Source organism: Macaca fascicularis, chromosome 15, assembly GCF_037993035.2.
Source record: "Macaca fascicularis isolate 582-1 chromosome 15, T2T-MFA8v1.1".
NCBI lineage: Eukaryota > Metazoa > Chordata > Mammalia > Primates > Cercopithecidae > Macaca > Macaca fascicularis.
In genome coordinates this window covers 8,320,905-8,342,343 of record NC_088389.1, presented here as the reverse complement: position 1 = coordinate 8,342,343, position 21,439 = coordinate 8,320,905, and the positions used below count along the sequence as shown (strand labels likewise).

The following is a 21,439-nucleotide window of genomic DNA, read 5'->3' as shown; positions in this document are numbered from 1 at the left end:
TGGTTTAGGCAGAGCACTTAGTCTCCTAGATCTAGGATTTATGGCACTACAGGGGACTCATCACACTCGGAGCAGCAGCCATCTGCATTCTAGACTTGGTTCTAGGTGAAGTACTTTGGAGTCTGTTGGTACCCTGTGTTCTGTTTATCTGTAAAACAAGTTAGAGTTATAACTAGTTACAACCTATGATTAAAATTTTACTACAGAATATGGCAGTTGTGGTGGAGCCTGGCCAGAGACCCCCACTCTCGTATGCTGCCACGTGCTGGGGTTGCAGGCGTTGCCTGCATCAGCTGCCCCTCCTGGCGTGTCTGTGTTCTTGACACTGGTGCCCATCAAGGCTCGGCCTGTGGGACTCGTGCAGCCATTTGTCTCTGTGTTCCTCTGAGGTTTCGCAGACTTTACGGTCCCGTGGCAGAGCGTACAGTATCTGCTTGCATCCTGATGTCCTCAAACCCCAGGACAGGCCAAGAGTTCCTTACACACAATTGCAGATGGCCCCGTGGTGTAGATTTGCGGGTGACACAGCCTTTCCCCAGCTCGACCTTCATCTCCAGAGTTGGCTTTAGGGTGATAGAAGCTTCCTTCAGACTGGGGGGCCCTGAAGCTTTGGTGCTAGGAATTCGGTGACCGGCACGGATGATACCTCGTTTCTCTGCATTTGTAGCAATAGTTGTTAACATGACCATGAGATGTATAAAGGAAGGGAAAAGGAGGTTTTATTTTCAGAGTAACACTCTGTGCTTTGGGAAATGTGGTCTCGGGGGAGCTGTAAGCACTCGCCCCTCAGGAGGGGGGGAGGCCGCGGCGTTACACGTTCCGGGGTTTGTTGGCTGTGTGTGTTCATCGGGCTCATGGAATGTCTGAACGTTTACAGGGAAAGTGGGGTTTGTTCATCCGGTTCGTGCAATGTCTGAACACTTACAGGGAAAGTCTAGCACACATGCAGTGAGTTAACCTGTAACATTCCTGTTCACCTTGGGGCTAGCGTAACATTTGAAATGAAGTGGACTGGGCGTGTCATGTACAAAGGTGAGCTGTTGGGCGCAGACGTTTATGCACAGCCTCAGTCACAGCCAGGACTGGCTCAGGGTCTGCAGGTTGTGGCAGGAAAGGACATTCACGAGGCCATTCTGTCCAGTTGGGGCTGCCGGCAGGGTCCCAGGGTGGGGCTTCTTATTGTGGAGGAGACTTCATGCTGGTTAACAGACTGTATAGGAGTAGCGCCGTGGAGCTTTGGGGTCCACCTTCCCTATGATGCTGGTTACATTTCCCTCCGGACCCCATCGTAGCCACAGAGAGTGCACCTCGTCTGACAGCAGGGGTTGCCATGTTGCTATAGTAATTTATTGTATTAACCTTTTTATTACTATTTTAATAACTTTTTTTTCTTTTTAAAGAGATAGGATATTGCTGTGTTACTCAAGCCAGTCTTGAACTCGTGGCCTCAAGCAATCCTCCCACCTCAGCCTCCCAAAGTGCTGGGCTTATATACATGAGGCAGTGTACCCAGCCTACAGCCATGTTTTTAAAACTCAGCACTTTAAAAATCCTACTCCTTTCACCCCCTCAAGCACGCTGGTTAGCCTTGTGCAAACTGGGGTGTCAAGATCTTGGCCCCCCTTTTATTTTACCCTTTGACCTCAAGTTCTGATGAGAACAGCAGTTACAAAATGGGCATTAGGTGATTCTTCCATTACTAAACCCAGAATTCTCACCAGTTAGAGACGTTTGTCCCCAGGATCCCAGAAAGCTGTTTTGAATCAAGCTCGTAGCAAATAAGTAAGGAACTAAACTCTTGGTCCTCTGCTTAGTACCTGGGGATTGGGTTAGTTGCTGATACCCTTTGATCTGTAGTCACATGCTGCATCTTGTCACGGGAAGCAGAGTTACCCTGTGGAATAAAGCCTAGCTCACGATGGCACGTCAAGACGCTCTGGGCTGTCAGTCCCTTATACCTCACCTCCTCCACCTCCTCGTCCTCCATGCAGAGCGGGGGGCAGCGGGGCTGCCCACAAGCTGGCGGAGGTCATGGCCCAGACCGACATAGGTGAGCACGCTTCACAATGTCTTTCTGTGCCTGTTGTCTAAATGCCTTTGTGGGTGCAGGTTTTCCTCTGTTTTATCATGGCTGTGGAAATCCCTTGGTGGAAAGAATGCAGAGCCCCTGTGGCCCCTGGGGTGCTTTGGTTGGATTGTTTCTGGAAGCTCCTTTACTGCTTCTCATGCCCAGGTCCCTCCCACAGCTGGAATTGCAGGGGCCTTGCTACTGGGGAATCCTGCAGCCATATCCGCTCCCATCTTTTCTTCTCACTTATGCTCCTTTGTGAAACCTTAACAGTCCCAGTGAACAGGACAGGGTTTTAAAGTGTGCTCCTCCTGACCACGGGAGTCATTTATGGAAACGAGGGCTTTAACCACGGCTGCTTTACGCTGCTGTCTGCCACAGGTGTTCAGATTTCTTGGGCGTGGCGCACTGTTTTGTGTAGGTTCTATGACAAGGGAGATCCTCTGTGTTAGAAAAAGAACGAAGTTAGGATCACTGCCCTACAACGTTTGAAGATGCCGTGGAAAAGGAGTGAAGTGAGAATTACTAGAGGTAGAGCCGGCGCGTGGAGGAGCGGTGATGAGCCTTCTGTCGCTCTGCCTTTGAATGGTTCAGGACTACATGTTTTCCATCAAGTATGGGACTTGGGTTGTCTAGGATTTGGTGTGTGTCTCTGTTAAAGCAGTAATCGGAGACGACTGTGTACCATGTTGCCGATAATGGAGCACAAGACACAGGCTCAGACCCTCCCGGCATCAGCTACCACAGGAAAGCCTGATCTCTGCAAATCCCTCAGTGGGAAGCAGGTGGACGTCATGTGTGATCAGATAGCCCACAGACACCCTAGAACCCCAGAATGTTCACTTCTAGATCACTGACTCCTTGACACCCAGAGGCGTTTGGGATTGACTTGGGTCCCAGCCCCTTCGGTGCTCACTGACACTGAAAGCATCAGCTGTTTTCTGTCTGGAACAGGAGTTTGCTGTCAGGAGAGCTGGGTCTGTCTCACTTTTCCCAATAACTGCTGCTGGGATCTGGAAGTCCCTTCTCCTGCTTTAGGCTTTGAGTGAGGGAAAAAAAATTGAAAAAAATAATTTTTCTCTCTCAACTGTTGTCAGTATAAAGGAGAAAGCAGAAATACTCTTTACAAGTTTGCAAAGTAGTACTCAAATGCAAAGCAGTATTACACTTCAGTTTGACACAGTTTCAGGAACATGTACACTCATTTATGTGAATTAATAACCTATACTTGAAATCACAGTAGGTTAAACATTGAACAGAAATGTGTGACTGTTACATATTTTTCCATAATATTCCATGTGTATATTGGATGCCAGGATAGTGGTCGAGGCTCTGCTAGACCTGACGGGGAGGCCAGACACCACCTCTGCCACTTGGTGGAAGCATTTGTATCCTCGGATTGTATTCAATTTTAAGGAAGTGCACAGAATCTTACCCGGAAAACACATATTTTGAACAAATGAAGCACTGCACTTGGGCCTCCCTTTGTGGGTTTACCCTTGCAATACTGGAGGAAGTTTTATTACAAAGACTTAATTTATCCAAACTGTGAGGGGCTCCTAACTCATGTACATCAGGGCTCAGTGTGACCCAAATGTAACTCTCAGGTGATCACGTTCCAGTAATTTCTAATTGGGCACAAAGGTAATCCTCGTAGACTATCTGGACATTTTCTATAAGTTTGGTATTTTTTGGAAAAGCCGTGGCAAAATAATGAAACTTGAAGAGGAGAAATATTTTCTGTAGCAAAACAAGAGACGTAAAAAGTCAGATGTGCGTGTGACCTTCTGAGATCATCAGAAGCCTGTGAACGAGAACTTAGCGTATGTGATCGTGTGTGCGCATGCGTGTGAGAGTTCCAAGGAGTCCAGGCACAACATAGTCACACTGGCCAACCCCTCCAAGGGATGGAAGGGGAGGCCACAGAGGCTGCTTTCGTCGGAGGGGAGAAAAGCCCAGGGCTGCAGACTCCAGGTCACCCAGTCTCACAGAGCTGGCCGCGCTTCTACTTGTTGTTGAAGCGAAATCTCAAGTCCTTTGTGGATTTTTTTCCACCAATTTATGCCAGCAGTTAAGTAGGAATATCTCACATGTATCCTCGCAGTCAAGCCAGTTCGGCATAAGATAGGAAATCGCATTCTAGTTTTCTTTTTCTACTGCTTTACCCGCTGTCCATCTAGAAGCTGTCTGCAGCGCTTTCACACCTCGGAGCTGAGAGGAGGCCTCCGAGACGCTACCATCCAAGTCCGCTGAGGATTGAGGGTTGGTTCTGCAGGAAGTCGGGCGGCCTGCCTGCCGGTGGAAAGTCGTGGCACTGACGGACGGTGTGGCGGACCCTCCCCTTAGTGACAGCCGATCATTCTTCTCAGTCACGGGTTCCAAGTGAGTGGCGTTGCCAAATCGACTTGTGACGCCAGACTGACACCCTCGGGAGGGTCTGACGCGGTGCCCAGGCGGCTCAGCACCCCCACCCCGCCTGGTTCTCGGATCATAAAGGAGCATCGTTTCACGGCCTCTTTTGTGCCTCGATTTTCTGTGTGCTGTTTTTGTGCGTTCAGTTGATTTCGCCGTCTAAATGGCCTCCGGGCGGGTGCTGACATGGGCAGTGTGCGGTGAAGAAAGGCTTTTGAGGATGAGCACCACTTTCAGCAGCACAGAACATCACGCTTCTGTGCCTTCTGTGGCTTCTGTTGCGTGGGACGGTGGTGGGTGATCCTGAAAAGCTTCTGTCAAAGGAGGATTCAGAATCCAGATCCGCACTGTGGCGCCCATCCTCAAGATTCTAGGTGTGACGGGCGTCCTCAGTGGGCTGCTTGACACATCTTCCTCAACGTTTTATTCATTAACTAGCAAAGCATGCTTTTCCCCATTTAGCCGTTTACGGCTTGACTTTCTCTCCACGGGGTGCTGTAAGAGAAAGAGCTCCATGCGCTCATTGGCCTTAGGCAGTCCTTAGTACACATTAGGGTGTAAAGGTGGTTTTTTGAATGACTAGTATTGTTTGTACTAAGACAAATAATAGTAGTTCTTGATGTCTCCCCCTTTTGTAAAGAAAATCCTATGAACTGTATATGTGTTAACTCATGTAATCCACCCAACTACCCTACATGGTCATAGCCATTACTGTTCCCATTTGATGAAGAAACTGAGGCACGGAGAGCTTAAGGGACATCCCCAAATCTCCAGAAGTTTCCAGAGCCGGGTTTCCATTTCCAGGCCCTGGGCTCCAAAGCGCCAGTAAAGCCCTGGGCTGTGTCGACGGTGGCTGACAGGAAACGGGACCCTTTCATGAACACACACACGGTTCCTGGTGCCCTGCCATCGCCGGTCTAACGTTATTCTAGTTAAAACGCCGCTGACGTGGCTCCTCTTAGGAAATTGAGGTTTCACCGAACTCCATTTTCGGCAACATGAGTTATGCTGGGGTCCCCCTTTGTGCCAGATGTTTGTGGCAGACATGGCTGAGATCGACTTTGGCTTCTCACGGCACCCCCAGGGTGAGCGCCCGCGCTTCGGTCTCTTCCTAAGTTATGGCTTGCTCAACCTGCTGAGCAAACGCCACAACCACCAGAAACACTCATGATGTGCTTCTTTACAGAAAATCATTCTGCACCTCCTGACGTAACCACGTACACCTCAGAGCACTCCATACAGATGGAGTGACCACAGGGTTCCACGGGGTCCCGGACAGCGCCCGAGTACGGCAACGCCGAGCTCATGGAGACCGGCGATGGTACGTCCCAAAGCAGAGATGCGTTTTTTTCTGGTAAACGGTTTGTACTGATGTCCCGTTCCGTGCCCGTGACTGGGTGTGTTTCTTCCTGGGGTGCAATCTGCTGCCATTTTATCTGCTGAATAACTAACAGTGGTTCAGCAACTGAGAAATTCTTGTACAGGTGTTAAGAGCATGAACAGTCACTTAGAAGAGCAAGATGAAGTTAAATGTACAACAGAATTACTGTCAGATGGGCCGATATGTTGCTTTAGACTTAGGAGGGAAAAGGGTCTTTTTATCCATGTTGGACAGAGATGTCAGCGACTTGGTAAAAGGCTGTGGCAGGGGGCTTCTCCTTCCTTCCTTGTGGCCTGGTCTTGGTATGTTCTCATTACAGCGGCCGTTTGTATCACCTAGCCCCTATTCTATTTAAGTCTCAGTCCTTCCTGGGGTCGTAAAAGTCAGTGTAGAGCCTAGCAGTGAATGAAATACAATACCCGGTGTGAAGCCTCATGGAGCAGTTTTGGCATAGCATCATCTTGCAGTGCATGGGACTCACAGGTGGACAGGGAGGCCTATCCCAGCCCCAACAAGTAGACAGGGAGGACTATCGGAGTCCCGACACTCACAGTGGACAGGGAGGTCTATGCCCTGGGCTTAGATAATGGTGCGTCAGGGTAGCCTTCCACCCTTTAGCCCAGAGCTTGGTGTTCCAAAGGCCACGAGGAGTTTCAGACCCTCGACCCCGGACATGTTCCAAGACTCTTATGTCAGATATGGAAGCCCTGCCTCAGCTTCTCCCAACACTCAACTTCTCTGCCAACATAGAAGAAGCATCTTGATTGTGCTTTTCTTTAAAAAATCAATGTATTGCTATACATACATATTTTATACTTAACTGCATATCTTAGAGTATAAACGTTGACATATAAAAATCTCCATAGTGGTTATCTGTGGGGCACAGGATTGGCGCAGAAACAGGCACTTTCCCTTTGAACTGTGATGTTTGCGTTGTTCATACTAAGAATGTGCTCGCGTTGGTTGTACTGTTTGCTTCTAAGTTTCTATAAAAAGAGAGCAGTAGACTGATGCACTCAGTGTCCTGGAAATAGAGGCTGTGCTCTGGGTCTGAGTGCTGCCAAACCCCAGCACTCACTTGGGCGGTGAAGTCAACATTTCCGTGCCCGAGTCTTCTCATCTCAAATTGGGGAATAATAACCATAGGCTTGTGGTGAGTTTTGAGTCCCTATGCATGACTCAGAACCATTTGGCACATGGAAGGTACCACTAGGGCAGTGGTTTGCCATCTGTAGGGGGAGGCATCAGCACCACCAGGTCAGAAGTTAAGGGGTGACCCTGGACACCACGTCTGTGGCGAGGTGGGGCTGTGAGGCTGCCTGTGTGTCAGGAGCAGCGCGCTTCTGTGCCCAGCTGTGTGTGCCGGGAGCACCGCGCTTCTGTGCCGGCCTGTGTGTGTGTTGGGAGCACCGCGTTTCTGTGCCGGCCTGTGTGTGTGTTGGGAGCACCGCACTTCTGTGCCTGCCTGTGTGTGTGTGTGGGGGGGGAACACCACACTTCTGTGCCTGCCTGTGCCTGCGTTCTGTGCCTGTGTTGTCTGCCTGCCTGTGTTCTGTGCCTGCCTGTGCCTGCCTGTGCCTGCCTGTGCCTGTGTTCTGTGCCTGCCTGTGTTGTGTGCCTGCCTGTGTTCTGTGCCTGCCTGTGTTCTGTGCCTGCCTGAACACCACGCTTCTGTGTGCGCCCTTGCACTCCAGCCTGGGCGACAGAGTGAAACCGTGTCTCAGATAAAAAGGGGGGGATTTTGTAATGGAGATAACAAAACATACGTGATCGGGCCCTAAGATGACTTTTCCTCCCAGCCTCTGGCCCGGCAGGCCAGTGTTCGGAATCTTGGCTAGCCCAGCGTTTGGCTTTCATGTGGCTTTTAAAAACAAAACTAAGTATACCTTAAATTTTTATCACTAAGATAGTGTATTCGGCCTCTTGTAACAAAGTACCACACAGTGGGTGATTTAAACAACAGACACTTGTCTCAGTTCTGGAGGGTGGAGTCGGAGACCCCGAGGTGTCATAGGGCTGGGCCTTTGGAGGTGCTGAGGGAACCTGCCCCAGGCCTCACCCCGGCCTCGAGTGCTCAGCAATCCTGGATGGGGTACCTGTCACTCCAGTCCCTGCCTCCATCATCATGTGAGCTTCTCCCTGTGTCTGGGCCTCTCTCGCCTCTTACAAGGACCGAGTCATTGGATTTAGGGTCCATTCTAACGCAGTATGACCTCATCTTCACCTGGTCATAAGATGGCCCTGGCTTAAGGTGGTTCAACTTGCGATTTTCACCTTTACAATGGGTTTATCAGGTTGTAACCCCATTGTAAGTCCAGTGGTATCTGTCTCTGCACAGGCCCGGCTTCCAAATCAGGTCACAGATACGAGGGGTGATCTTTTGCAGGGACACGATTCAACCCACAGCAGATACTGAAGCTCACAGTTCCTGACTCCCCACATCGATCTTTGTAGAGGACTGTTAGGGTGAGGGAATGGTGGCAGGACCACTGACAACACTGTGTTTTCATTTTGAAGTTTTAGTTTTTTTGAGGTCTCTGGGAAGTAAAGGCCAGGAGAATAATGTGTAAAGCCCAGTGATTTGAGCTCACGCCATCTAGGTGGTTCCCTGTGGGTTTTCTTATTTGGGCAGACTTTGCTTTTCTATCTGATTAGCTCTATCCTTTTTGATTCTTACGTCTAGAATACTTCTGTTTCAGGAGTCTTTCATGCTTTTTTCAGTACACCAGTTAATTCATTCCAATGAGATCTCCTCTTGCAAATTTTAACTTTTATGTTGCCTCATTTTTGCCTTCAGCTTCATTATAATCCATAATAGTTTAAAGTTAAACAGCAAGCTTAGGTCCAGCTTTTAAGTGTAAAGAGCATTAAAGATTTACATATGGAAAATTACAGAAACAAATGTGATGTGTACCTAAATTGCGGTGACTCCCTTAGATAACCATTGAGGAATTGTTAGTTTTCAGGAATATAATCCATGATCTTAGATTTTAACTTGTTCACAAATTCAGTCAGCACATATTTATTACTAGACATTTTCCAGGGCTGGGATGCAGCAGTGAGCAAAACAAACTGGAGAGTTGAGTCTGAGGGAGGAGGTCGCACAGGTAGTCAGAGATGTGTGCTATGGGGTGGACACGCTGGGTGGGGAGTGTTTTCTGAGGGGATGAGAAGTCTCAAATTTGAGCCAAACTCTGGAGACGCGGAGGGAGAGGGCCGTGCGGAGGTCTGCCGGAGGAACGTCCTGAGTAGCAGCCAGAACCAGCACAGAAGCCTCAAAGCGGGAGCAAGCTGGGGTGTCCGGCAGAGGAGGTGGGGCAGACCCCAGAGTGGTGCACATGTGCGCAGTGGTCTTCTGAAACCTGCCTTGTGTGGACCCCCTTCTCCTGACCCACAGTTCATTCTACAGCTTGCCTGCCACCCAAATAATTTTCCTTAGAACTTGGCAGCCAGAATGGCACAGCATAAGTCTTATTTTAGATTCTTATATATAAAATTGGGCATACGCCCAGACAGCCTGCGTCTGAATTGAGGCTGTACAGTCAGGATTTCCATGATTTCTGTTCAGTGGTTTTGTCTGCATTCTTGGAGTGGATGCACCCCCTTCCAGACGTTTGGAAACTGGAAGAGCAGACCATGCAGTGAGGGGAGGAGCTGGGAGGACAGAGAGAGCCGGTGTGTGCAGGACCTGCATAGAGAGGTCAGGAGAGGAGCTGCCTTCGTAGTTTTCAGGTATTCTTGAGATTCTCTGAGAACGTAGAGGCGGAAGCAGTAGACTCGCCAGCAGCCGTTCATAAACAGAAGGAGCACCCCCTAATGCGGCCACGTGGGTGGCCGGCACTGTTCCCAGGGGTGCCCAGCCTGCCGCGTGTGTGCTGACTGCACAGCTGTGGTTGTGATGGCTTATCTGCCCCTGCATATTCAAGTTAAAAACTGTCGTTACAGGCCCACGGATGACAGTAACCAGCCCCCGGGCCGGGGCGTCCTCTCCATGCATGGGCTGACCTATGGAGTCATTCATTTGGACTCGGAAGAGAAGCTCTCCGTGCTCATCATGCAGGATGTCGGCCTCGTGATGCCTGGAGGTGAGTATGCCTTGCAAGCCGCACAGATTAACCGGTTATTAAATGCTTTTCTAACACACATCACCAAAGCCCACATTCCCGTGTTCCCACGTTCCTACGTTCCTACGTTCCTGTGGTGCGTCCTCTGGCTGCGAGCCTCACTCCCAGTCTTCTGAAGCCCTTGTCAGGCTTCAGACATTTGAGGCAGCGTTCCCTCTCCTGGGAAATGATGGAAAAGATGGGGAAGAGCAGCTTTGCACAGTGGGGTCTCAGGCTCCTCTCCCCTGGAAGGCTTCTGGGCCAGTGCAGTGTCCACACTGGTGCTTGAGCAGCTTCCCTTCTCTGTCCCAGAGGACGTGCCCGTCCATCACCTTAAGGCACCAGTGAGAGTGGGAACAGCCAAGCTTGGCTGCCTCCATGGCAGATACGTGTGAAAACCAAGGAGTGTGAGTCTGTGTGACCATGAAGCCTGTTTTCAGCCGTACAGCCCTTTTCCCAAGTCTTAGAAGCCTTTTCCACAGATGGGTGAGGAAGCACCCAGCTGCAGGGCCCACCGTGCCTCCCACCAGCCCCACAAGGAGTGCCCAGGCACCTCCCAGAAGCCACTTTACCATTCTCAGGGTGCACACACCTGGCGTTCAACTCATGGGGTCACAGGCAGCATCAGCCCCTGGCTCTCTGGCCCCTGAAAGGGAACCTGGCTCTTTTCTCAGCTGGGGACCCCAGAGCCTGTGTCTCCTGCTGAACCCTCCAGGCATGGGCTGTGGGCTCAAGCCCAGCAGGGTAGCCATGCCCGTGCGAGCAGTGCTGCCACCATCAGCAGCAGGTGCAGGACGCCAGGTCAGGTGGGTCTCAGCAGGGACCCCCTCCCCGTGGAGTCTCACACAGGCAGACCCTTCATGCCCCTTCATGGTGAGCTGCACTGGGGCCAGGCGCTCCAGAAACTCTTGCCTTTCTGTTCGCCTGGTTTGGCATAAAAGAAATGAAGGCAGCCCTGGGCTTCCCTCTGCCTCACTAACCCGATTCCCTGTGGACGCCCTCCAACATCCCCACGGCTCTGCCTCTGCTTCCAGCCCTCCAGCCCCTGTGTCCAGCCCACTCCCTGCCCCCCAGCTGTGGCCAGGCCCCCTGGCTCCCTTTCTTTAATATTTAGTTTTCAAATAAATGGGGCTTCATGGTAAAATCTTCAAAAAGTTCTGAAGGACACAATGGAAACGCTCCTTTGTGACTGTGAGAGCAACCGCGAGCTTCCCATGCTCCCCGTCAGAGGCACCTGGGGCTGTGGGACAGAAGAGTGCGCCCTCCACCCTGTGTGTAATTTTCTGCCCTGGGTTTGGGGATTTTCTCACATCATGATAGATGTGAGAAACTGACAGAAACATGACAGATGTGATAGACTGCCTACACACGCATATTTTATATCTTGGGGTCCTTTGTCAGCACGTAACGAGCTCCGTGCTATTCTCGAGGTGGCACAGTGCTACGTTGTGGGAGCACTAAGGTTAGTTGAGCCAGCCCTGTTTGGTGATTTTCCCTCTTTTGCTGCTGCGGTGACCGACCCCTTCGTGGCAAATGGAAACAGTTCTTGAAGTGGGAGTTCTGTTTCAAAGAGAACTACCGATGTAGCTTTTACGATGATTGTCTTTTTGAAGCCTGTGAGGCTATACACCCTGCTGAGCGGTAAACAGCAGCACTTCTTTCTCCACTCCTTTATCTGCCCTATTAGCTGACTTTTATTTTTGTCAATATGATGGGTGAAGAATCTTTCAGTGTAATTTTAATGTGAATTTTTCTTCCTGTGAGTTTAACTTATGTTTCCGCTGTTGCACTATTTAGGCACCTGTACTCCAGCCCAGCGGGTGCCGGCTGTTTCAGGCTCTTTCTAAACAGTTCAGCTGTCACTAATGCACACTCCACCCCTCTGAAGCGTGAGGCTCTTGGCTCGCTAATCAGATCTGTAGCTTGCCGTTGGGGGGGATATAGGACATTGTTGTTCAAAGCATCAACGTGCTGGTGGCACAGATCATTGAGAACTGATCAGCACTGAACCATGTGCGAAGTGCTCCAGGGGTGTTCTCGGAAGGACTCACCTTGCACGGGGCATGAAATCGAAGGTTCAGATTCCCCTAAGACATTAGAGGCTTGATTTGCAGAGTTCAAGTTGCACCACATTGCTGATGTACATGTGGCAGGTGGCCCTGAGGTTGGTTCTGAGGGTCCTCCCCAAATCTAAATGGCAGATGTTACACCCCTAAGTACAACTTGCACACTAACGTTAGAGCAGTTGAAATATTTATTGATGTTTCAGCTCTGAAATTGGACATATTGCTGCAACAGGAAAAATCAAGGTCAAGGGCTCAGTACCCTGAGCCTGCCCCCGCTTCGCCAATGGCAAGTTTCAGGTCTTGCTTGCTTCTGGATGACCACCTACAAATCGGGGTTGCCATGTCCTTCTACTTAAGGTCAATAACGCGCCAGACTGGCTCAGGGTACCTAGGGCAACACCTTTACCTACTCTCACCAGTTCGTTATGAAGGACCTGTGAACAGCCAGATGAAGAGGTGCATTGCTCCAGGCCTGGTGGGTGGGGGCGGGTTCCAAGTGCAAGGGCTTCTGGCCCTGGGGAGTGGGAATGCTGCCCTCCCAGAATGTCAAGGTTTTCCCCAACCTGAAAGCTCTCCAACCCCACCATTTAGGGTTTCCTAGAGGTGTCACTGTAGACATGGTTGATGACATCTTTGGCTAGTGGGGATTGACTCATCTCCAGCCCTCTCCCTCCAGGTCAGAGGTTGGGTTGGAGACTGACAGCTCCAGCCCTCTAGTCCTGCCTTGGTCTTTCTGAACCCGAGAACCACCCTGAAACTGCCTAGGGGGCCCCAGCTCCCAGGCCTGTCCCGACTACACAAAGGCACTCTGACCACTCGAAAGATTCCAAGGGTGTTAGATGCTCTGTGCCCAGAACCAGCTGAAGACCCAATAGCTACGTCTCCTTGGATGGCACAATCACAAGCTCTCATCAGCTGACGGTCCGGGGCAGGTGTGCTGAGAGAGCTTTGCTATGGCCCTGTTGCTGGGAATCTCTGTTTTCAAGCCTTGCTGGGCAACAGACGCTCTCTGGTCATTCCCCAAGCTGATTGAATTTCCAGTCTTTTCCGTTTGATTCCACTGTTCTGGCCCAGTTCTTCTGAAGCCTCTTTCAACATCGTTGCCTCACCTGGGCGCTGAGATCCTGTGACCCTCACCCAGCAGGAGATACGGATGCCAGGATCCGGCTACCCTACTTCCAGTTGGATTGTGAAGAAGCCGGCTATAAGCCTTCCCTTCCTAGGTCTCTGTAATGCCAGAAATGGGATGTTTTCGAGTTCATTATTATTTCATTTTAGGTCGATACGAGCGACATACAAATTTGAGTTGGGCAGTTCACTGGCCAGGCACCTGACTCTTCTGGATAAGAAGAGTCTGGGTAAGTCTGGATAAGAAACAGGCCCCACACTGCCAGGACACAGAAGGGCAGCCCCTCTCCCCACAAGGTCGTGACAGAAAACCCCAGCTCCCGCAAATGCAGGAATTCTACAGATTTTCACTTAGAAGAAAATGCCACCCAGGAGTACCCACCCCGATTAATTTTCTCAAAAGTGGTTTTGCAGAGGCTCAGAAGAAAAGTCAGGACACAGGACGCCAGCCAGCCCCATCTTCCCAAAATCACTTGCCCCGGGGTCACCCACCTGCAATCAAACTGTTAGACATGCCTTTTATTCTCAGCTATTACCAGAGCAAATATTCCTGGAGAAGCACGCATTCGAGTAGGGTGCCTCTTTCCCGAGGTCCTGGAGAGCGAGGCTTCCGCAAGTGACTGGCCAGGGACCCTGGAAACTTCACGGTTGGCGAGCTGGAGGGTAGAGGGGGCAGAACCCTAATGGTGGGTGAGTTGAAAATGGAAGAGCGTTCTTCACCTCAGTCTCCTGGGGTCTTTCCCTTCAGGAACTGAAGAGGTGAGGAGGGCTGTGCAGTCTCAGACAGGTGCTACCTGGCTTCGAAAGCCGACGCATCTGTCCCCAGAGCTGGGCAGCCGCCAGCCCAACCCACCCTGTAATAACTGAAGTCCTTTGTCCCCACCTAGAGCCAGTCCGGGGGTCGGGTGCACACTGTACTTGACCAACCCATGCCATACAGGCAGTGCTGATGTCACTTTCCTACTTCAACGGCCCCCCTCCCAAATTATACCTTCGGGACATTGGAAAAAAGACACCCCTTAACGTAGCCCCAAGGCCTCTGCTCTCCATGAACCTCCTGAGGGTGACTGCAGCATGGCGAGCAGGGAGCCCCGGGCTTCTTGATAAAAGTGTAAAATGAAGCTCTGTCTGAAAGGACACCCATCTGTTAGATTTGGAAAACATCTAAAGGCCGTTTGCTTTTCACAATGAGTAGACTCTTAGGAATGTATTCCAAGGAAAGGCAGAAGATATAGAGAAACAAATTCAACAAGAATATTCTTTGGAGTAATAGCAAGGGAGGGAGGGATGGAGAGAGAAGTAGAGAGGAAAAGGCGAACAGAGGAACCGGGAGACGGGACAGACACAGACAAGAGAAAGAGAAACAGAGTGACAGAGGCAGAGAGAGCAGCTAGCTCGTTTTCAACTTGACCTCCTGGAAGAATCTAGCAGGATCATAGAATCCTCAGCACATCCTTGTACTAGGACAGCCAAGTTTCAAGCCAAAGTTTCCCAAACTACAAGGTAACAAATACTAAGACTGGAGAAGCTGTGCACGTTCTTTTCCAGCTCCTTTTTGCAGCATCAGCAGAATGGGGCAGGTTGCTGCGTTCATTCTAAAAATCAAAACTGCAAGAGGACTCAGCTGCGGAGATGGGGGTGGGAGGGCAGATGTTCTCTTGCTCACTGAGCTCACACCCCGGAGACGGCCAGCACCTAACGCTGCCTCCACAGGTTCCATGGAGGACACGGGAGAGTCTACGGCCATGTGAAGAGCAGATTCACATTTCTGTGGCTCCCTCCGGGCGGAGCTAAGAGCTGTATCCCAGGAGTCCTCCTCGCTCCTGTTGATCCTGCTGCCCTAGCCATTAGCAGCTCTGCCAATCTTCATGAAAGAGCCTGTTGCACCGCAGTCCAGCAGGGCCACAATATTCAAAATGAAAATTGTAATGATCACTCTTCTGACTGCAAAATCCCAAGTCAGAGAACTTCTCTCACTAAAGAAGCCGGGCGGGGCGGGGGGAGATGGACAGAGAAGCCGCCCTGGCTGTGGGGTGCTAAAAACTGTGACACCGCCTGGCACCAGCGATGAGGGACTCACGCTCGACCCCAGAGGGAAGAATAACAAGGGGCCACCGCGGGTCTCCCCCAAGCTTCCAGATGTCAGGAAATCTTGTCCAATAACCCACCTTGCCATGCCACCTGCTCACCTGCATTCTGTAGTAGTAGTAATGTATCATTCACGTCCCAGCAGGCCAAGTGGGCAGGAAAATGGGGCCAAAAAGTAGAAAACCATGACCGTAGAAGGCAACGTCACGTGACTGAGCTTTCTGGGTTGTGCGTCCTTGTGGTGATAAACACAGTCCCGAGCTGAACACCAGAATGAAAATGAACCTTCCTCCGTGCTGAAGTCGGAAGAGATGTGCTTGGCTATCGGCAGTGCCTGCCTGTTTGGGCGGTGATTACTGCAGGTCACACGTGCTGTACAGGAGGAGGGCAGGGAACTCTGGAGCCAGGCTGGCCGGGTGCAAGTCCCAGCTCCATAGCCAGCTCTGTGATCTGGGACAATTCGCCTATGTCCTCTGCCTCTTGATTTCCTCCTCTGTAAAATGGGGGTAATAGTCGCATCTATCTGAAAGGGCTATGTGAGAATTAAAGGACCTTGTCAATGTAAGGGGCTGAGAACAGTATCTGTTCTTGGTGAGCAGAAGGATGACCAGGAGGTGACCAGCAAAATACCCCTTTCGAAGCCTCAATACTATTCCGTAGTGAGCAAAGACATAGCTCCTCTACGGACGAAGCCATTAATAGTCAATCCTGGCAGGCAGAGTGCAGATTCCTTCGAATCAGAAATTTGAACTCTGGCCAACGACTGCTGTACTGATTGAGTAAATCTTAGGATTTGTTGTTAATGGTAAAGTAGTCTACAAAAACAGTCTGAAGGAGTTTGAGAGGGTGTGGACTCAGCTGCAACCCCTCCTCCCAAGGCCGTTGGTCAACATCATCTCCAGCCCTGTGGAAAGACAGAAGCAGTGAAGAAAATGTCGGACAAACATTTGGTGTGTTTGTACACTTCTCCCAGAAATCCTAAATGCTTTGCATGTTTCAGCTAATAATTCCTTAAAATGGATTATGCTGACCATTTTATAACCTACTTCACTGCTCTCCTGTCTAAATCCATCCCTTTGTGACAAATGTTTTACACTTGGCTCATTTTTTCAATTGTGTTTGCTGTCTTACCCCCATGTAAATGATAAACGTGCATGCTTATATTGATTTGACTGAGACAGCTAATGCTTAATATGTCTCTGTTCCTTGAATGTTGACTTGTGATGGTGTCATTTAAGTCTCTTCTTTTTCCCCTTGAGTCAGCAAAATATTCCATGTTACTTTGAGCAAAACTTGCTCACTAGTGTTATGGAGGGTATAAAAACAAAAGGAATAAGTTTCCTGCCTTCAGGAGGATTGAAATCTCAAAGTCGGTATGACAGCAAGGATGGGAGTCAGCTCAGTTTGCAGCTTTTAAAACATGTTGGAATCTTTCCTCTGCCACTTTTGATGGTGAGACCCTGAGCCAATCACTTCCACAAGCATCAGGCTCTCCATCTATGACATGGAAGTAAAAAGAGCAATCTTGACAAAATTGTGATGACTACAGACGTGTACCTAACCTCTTATTTACCACCTCCCGATAGAAGATATTATAACTCATCCCGTTTGAGAGCTGGTGGTGATCACCCCATCCTGTGAGATTCAAGTATAATAATTATCTGGAATCCCCCATCTTCAGATGAGGAAGACCCAGCAGCCCTGACAATGTCTTCTGGAAACTGGATTTTGTTTGAAGGGTGAACTGACTTCAAGTTTCTATTTTCACGTATTGTCCTTCCTACGTGCCTCCTGGGGTTTTTCCCTTCCTCCCAATCTACATTAACCTGATGATAACAGCCAGCTATGTTTTCTAGAATTCCCCTAAATTGACTCATACCAAATACTGAATACAGTAGATTGGGAGGGTTCATTAAATCACGATAGAGCAACCTAAAGAAGGAAAGTAGACACCTTTGTTCTTAAAGAGTCTTCAGCCATCCCACCCTGGAGAAGGTTGCTGATTGCCTCTTCTCCTCAGGCAGTCTTGTTACTATGCATCACTTTTTTTTTTTTTTTTTTTTTTTTTGAGATGAAGTCTCCCTCTGTCACTCAGGCTGTCTTGGCTCACTGCAAGCTCCATCTCCCAGGTTCAAGTGATTCTCCTGCCTCAGCCTCCCGAGTAGCTGGACTACAGGTATGTGCCACCACAGCCAGCTCATTTTTGTATTTTTGGTAGAGACAGGTTTCACAATATTGGTCAGACTGGTCTTGAACTCTTGACCTCGTGATCCATGCACGTTGGCTTCCCAAAGTGCTAGGATTACAGGCGTGAGTCATCACACCCGGCCTGTATCACTTTTTATGCCTCGTCTTCATCCTTACAGCTTCTCCTTCCTAGGGGCCTCAACTCCCAACCCCGGAGTAAGGGTCACAACTGTCCATCTTCATGCAACACAGCTTACTTCCCCTTCTTCTCCTCCCCACCATGCCCTATGGGTTGCTTTTCTACAACCAGAATGGAGCCCCAGAGAGATCTGCTAAACTAAGACAGTTCTCAGCCCTGAGAGAAAAATCTACTTCCCAGTTCTCAGTCCCGCTAAACTATTGTTAAGATAAAGAAGGACCATGATAAATCCTATTGGCTAAGAGAAGAACGTTCTCCAGGTTGCCATAGGATAAGAGAGGAGGTGACAGAATCTGCAGCCATTTGGTAGAATATGTGATATGTGAATCATTCTGAGGAATACGTTAAAATTCTGTAGTCAGATCTTGGAAAATGGTATTTCCAGCAGAGGGAATAATGTAACAAAAAACCCAGGCAGAAAACAAATGAGTGTGTGTGGAGAACAATAATAATGGGTTGTGAATGAAGGATTCCATGTCATGAGTGAGAAATGGCTGACCGAAAGTAGGGAGATGCAGATAGGAAAATACCACGGGAGGACTGAACATCGCATCAAGTGATTTAGGTGATTCTGCCTGCAGTGCAGATATTTTGGGCTCTGAAGTGAAGTCATCAAAAGGTATACGTCTGTAATGGAGGATTGGTCTACATAGCCTCTCAGATCCCACTTGGCTTTGAGATCCTTGATTCTGGGTCACACCTGCGGGTCTGGAGGGCAGTTCTTCAGGGTCATGAAGGAAGGATTCCAGGAGGCTGAAACACGAAGGACATTCAGGTGACCACATCAAGAAATCGAGTGGGGTAACAAGAACCTGAACTAAAAGGAATGCAGTGTAAATATGAAGGAGAAAGAGGAAATGGGAAACTGATTAGAAACGATAAGTAGAGAAAAAGGGGAATATGTGATCCCAAGGTTTAGAACAGTATTTGTAAGTTATAGTCCCATAACTTCTTGCATAAACAGTATCTATGAGAGTCATTTTAAAAAGAAGAGCAGACTTCCAAGTTCCACTGAAAGACACCAGCATCGCTGTGGAGTGAATTGGGGAAAGAGAATGAAGAGGTCTGTTCAACTTTTAGACACGCAAAATGTGAATTAAATTGCATGAGTGACATCAACAATGTGAAGATATTTAGCAGGAGCTCTTTTTTCTCTTTTTGGCCTATGGTATTTAATCCTTCTATCATCATTATCGTCCTTTCTCTAATTTAGTGTCTTTGAACCTTTATTCAAAAATCCACTACGTATATGTAACATGTTTGTGAGATTATTACTAGACCCTCTAGGAGGTTTCATTAACCCAGTTTTCTCTTATTATACCAATACCACACTATCTTGATAGTTCAGGTAAGTCCTCCACCTTTTTTTCCAAGTTGTCTTAGCTCTTTTGGGTTCTTTAAATTTCCAGACACATTTTGGAATCCGCTAGTTCATTTCTACTGAAAAATAAAATAAAAAAGTAAAATAAAATCATGCTGGGATTTTGATTGGAATTGCATTAAACCTCTGATCCACAAGGGCAGAACTGACATCTTAACAATATTGAGCCTGCTGATCCATGAACTTAGTATATAATTTCATTTATTTAGTTATCTCTGCATCACTGTGGGCTGTTCAGTGTATAGATCTTACACATCTTTTGTCAGATTTAGTCTGAAGTATTTCATGTTTTGATGTGCTATAAATAATATTGCTTTGTTAATTTCCATTTCCAATTATTTCTTTGCCAGTGTATAAAGACATAAATATTGCTTGTGTGTTCAGCTTGTATCTTGCAAACTTTCCAAAGTCACTTATTAGTAAGTAACTTATTATTATTAGTTTTAGTGGCTTTTTGTGATTTCAGGAGATTTTCCACACAGGTGATCATGTCACCTGCAGATACAGATACTTTTACATCTTATTTTCTAATAAGAGTGCATTTTATATATTTCAGCTTACCTTATTGCACTGAATAGATTCCAGAACAATGCTGAAAAGCAGTGAGAAAAAAGTCATCAGGTGGGATGGTAAATACAGCCCTTGTTCTTCCATTTTGACCTGAAGCACCCAGTGTGATCATTTTCTCATTTGATTTTTGTGAGGACTTTTTGTTTCCATTTGTTTCCTTTATTTTTAAAAAATACACTATCTTTTAGGCAGTTTCACGTTCACAGAAAAATTGAGGGAAAGGTGCAGAGAGTCCTTCTATATGCCTTCTCTTCCCCCACGTGCACACCCTCCCCCACTAACAACTCTCCTGCCCAGAGGGAGCATTTGTAACAACTAAAGAACCTACGTTGACATATTGTCACCCAGAGTCCACAGTTTACATGAGGGCTCCGTCTTGGTGCTGGTTCTATGGGTTTGAACAAATGTGTCATGACATGTATCCACCATGATGGCATCGTACAGAGCAGTTGCACTAAAATCCTAAAAACCTCATCTCTCCCTCTTCCCAACACTTGGGAACCATGGATATTTTCACACCATAGTCGGGCCTTTTTTAAATGTCCTTTAGTTGGAAGCTTACAGTATTTAGTCTTTTCTGATGGGCCTCTTTTGTGTAGCTGTGCATGTTTAAAGTTCCTACGTGTCTTTTCATGGCTTGATAGCTCACTTCTTTTCAGTGCTAAAGAATATTCCATTGTCTGGATATATCACAAGTTATCCACTCACCTAGTGAAGAACATTTTGGTTTCTTCGTTGCCTCCAAGTGTGAGCAATTATGAATAAAGCTTCTATAAATGTCCATGTGCAGGATTTTCTGTGAACACAAGTTTTTAACTCTTTTGGATAAATACTGGAGTGCAATTGCTGGATCACATGTTAAGAGGATATCTCGTGCCCATCAATGATACAGTGGATACACAAAATGTGGCACGTATATGCCACGGAATACTATGCAACCATAAAAAAGAATGGGTTCCTGTCCTTTGCAGGGACATAGATGAAGCTAGAAGCCATCATTCTCAGCAAACTAAAAGAGGAACAGAAAACCAAAGACCGCATGTTCTCATTCATAAGTAGGAGTTGAACAATGAGATCACATGGACACAGGGAAGGGAACGACACACACGGGGGCCTGTTGGGGTGTGGGGACAAAAGGAGGGAGAGCATTAGGACAAATACTTCATGCAAGCAGGGCTTAAACCCTAGATGATGGGTTGACAGGTGCAGCAAACCACCATGGCACATGTATACCTATGTAACAGACCTGCACATGTATCCAAGAACTTAAAAATTAAAAAAAAAAAGTAGAGTTGGGTAAGACAATGTGATAATTTTAAAAACACTAAACATGTCATACCCACTTCCCCACCTCCAAGTGCTTTCAACAGCATGCCATTGCTGTTATTAAGAGAATAAAGCATCTACCATCATCTCCCAGCCCCTGCCTGCCTGCCTTCATTCTTGTCTTGTGCCACTTTCTCCCGTGCTTACTTCCTTGCACGTGCCTGTTTCCTGCTGCAAGAGGCATTCTGCATGCACCCCCATCTCTGTTTAGACCGTGGTGTTCCTACACTCCAACCCCCTCAACAATCAACCTCTACTTCTCTCCAGAGTGCAAGGGGATCATACCTTCCAGAATGCATCGATTTTCTACCTCTTATCTCAAGATACACCAGGTTCTTTTACAGCTTAAATTTAGAGAATCCCGCTTCCCTTTCTTTGGTGCGCTTTCCTCAATTCTTCATCAGAAACCCATTAGAGTGATTGTCATATTAGTGTCCATTCTCCCCATCAGGCCGCAGGTTCGTGAGAGCAGGGGCCATGGTCATGTTGGTGAACCATGGTATTCTCAGTGACTATCCATGTGCTTACAA

At 48.3% G+C, this 21,439-nt stretch overlaps 1 long non-coding RNA gene across 2 annotated transcripts in view; it reads left to right on the top strand.

Annotated features, from left to right (window-relative positions):
* LOC135967338 (uncharacterized) overlaps nucleotides 1-16,457 on the top strand; it is a 125,621-nt gene extending 109,164 nt beyond the window's left edge. For both annotated transcript variants that reach the window (XR_012425022.1, XR_010581360.2), the window contains 3 exons: nucleotides 5,667-5,801; nucleotides 9,807-9,946; nucleotides 13,309-16,457. This is a non-coding gene — a long non-coding RNA (uncharacterized lncRNA). The remainder of the gene's footprint in view (nucleotides 1-5,666; nucleotides 5,802-9,806; nucleotides 9,947-13,308) is intronic.
* Nucleotides 16,458-21,439: the final 4,982 nt, after the last annotated feature.